At 53.5% G+C, this 1626-nt stretch overlaps 1 long non-coding RNA gene across 2 annotated transcripts; it reads right to left on the reverse strand.

Annotated features, from left to right (window-relative positions):
• LOC123177581 (uncharacterized) lies at positions 1 to 602 on the reverse strand. Of its 2 annotated transcripts, none has more exons than XR_006489003.1 (3): positions 270 to 602; positions 131 to 192; positions 1 to 23 (listed from the first exon to the last, which is right to left on the reverse strand). It is a non-coding gene; the product is annotated as an uncharacterized lncRNA (long non-coding RNA). The 2 variants fall into 2 exon arrangements; XR_006489004.1 differs by having other exon boundaries at positions 126 to 192.
• Positions 603 to 1626: the final 1024 nt, after the last annotated feature.

Here is a 1626-nt window from a genome sequence, read left to right on the forward strand (position 1 = left end):
TCCCCATCATCACGGTGGTGCACCTGTGCAGTGAGGAAACGAACCGCGTCAGGGAAGGGAAGGGAAGAGAAGCAAATCGAAACCAAAACCGAGAAAACGAAAGGAGGGGGAGAGATGGTGGCGACCTGACCTTGCTGCGCATCCATCCTCGCCAGATCGAGCGAGAAAGGCTTCTCCTTCCTTGCCCCCAAACTGAACGCACGCATGAGTCAGACGCGGAGATGGACGGGAACCACAAGGAATTAGGGGAGAAGAGGAGGGACTCATACCTGGAGAAGAGGGTCGCGGGCGAGGAGCCGCTGCGTGGTTGTGGAGGACGACGACGCTGTGGCAGTGGCGGATCTGCACGCCGCCTGACCAGCTCGAGCAGGGGCCGGCAGTGGTGCGACGGCGCCGATGGCAAAGAGGCCGGGGTGGAAGGAGGAAGCGGCGGTGGGAGAGGACCATGGCCGCGGTGGTAGCGGATGCGTGTGCGTCCTCGCGTCTACGCGGCGGCGGCGGCGGCGGCGGCGAAGGGACTGGAGTTGGCCGGCGGCGGGGCTGGGGTTTGGGTCGGGGGGAGAAGAGTTCAGTTTGGGTTGGGCCTGGCTGGGGTTGGGACTTGGGGTGGGGTGGGGTGGAGGATATTTTCATTTTGGGTTTGAACCGTAACCGCGAATATTTTCACGCCTCGGCGCGGCAGCCTAAAATAGTGTTTGCAAGGAGCCAAGGAGCGAGAAGCATGCCCATGAACTAATTTAGAGTTTTTGGTGTTGAGTTTGACATGTTTCGTTTTCATTGATCATTCCGGCTCTCACATGGATTGCCCCCGTCAAGTCGATCTCAGTCGTTCAACCTTTCTAGATCCAACGGTACAGACATACGTCATGCGGATCACGCCCGGCAAAACCCGTCAAAGTTTTTTTATCGGTTCCCACCACTTCATGGCCTAAATTTCTTAATGGATTATTGTAGATTCAAAAAAAACACTAGAAAACAAGTTCAATATAAATATGTAAAACTAAAAAAATATTGAAATGATTCTTTTTTTGTGATTGCATCCTCTAGAATCCTTTCACCATGTAGGAATCGGTTTATTATTTAGGAGTAGTGTTTATTTTTTACCTACACCCAAATTCAAATCATGTATTTCATCGGGACGGTCGTTGAGTCCATAATGCCCCAGCACCGGCGAGCTTCCCCACAAGGATATCCAGCTCATCCTTGCATCGTGCCACGCTCCCGAAGCTTCGTGCTGCCCAGTGTGATCTACGAGGCCCGGCCTCCTATAGCTTCAATGGATCTCCTAGCGCCGCCCTTCTTAGGTACCCCAAACTCCTATGGCTTCGTGGACCTCCCGCCGCCACCGTCCTAAAGTTCTCGACCGATACACGAGCTCTCCGTCAAATTTCTCCTACATGCGAGCCCATCGTAGTGTCGCCTCACGCCACCATTCACTCCCCATCGCTTCGGTGAACACGTCATATGCAGGAGTAGTAGTTATTTTCTTCCCTACACCAAAATGCAAATCATGCATTTCATAGGGACGGTCGTTGAGTCGATAATGCCCCAACACCAGCAAGCTTGCACACAAGGACATCCAGCTCATCCATGCATCGTGCCACGCTCCCGAAGATTCGTAGCTAG

Source organism: Triticum aestivum, unplaced genomic scaffold (assembly GCF_018294505.1).
Source record: "Triticum aestivum cultivar Chinese Spring unplaced genomic scaffold, IWGSC CS RefSeq v2.1 scaffold219626, whole genome shotgun sequence".
NCBI lineage: Eukaryota > Viridiplantae > Streptophyta > Magnoliopsida > Poales > Poaceae > Triticum > Triticum aestivum.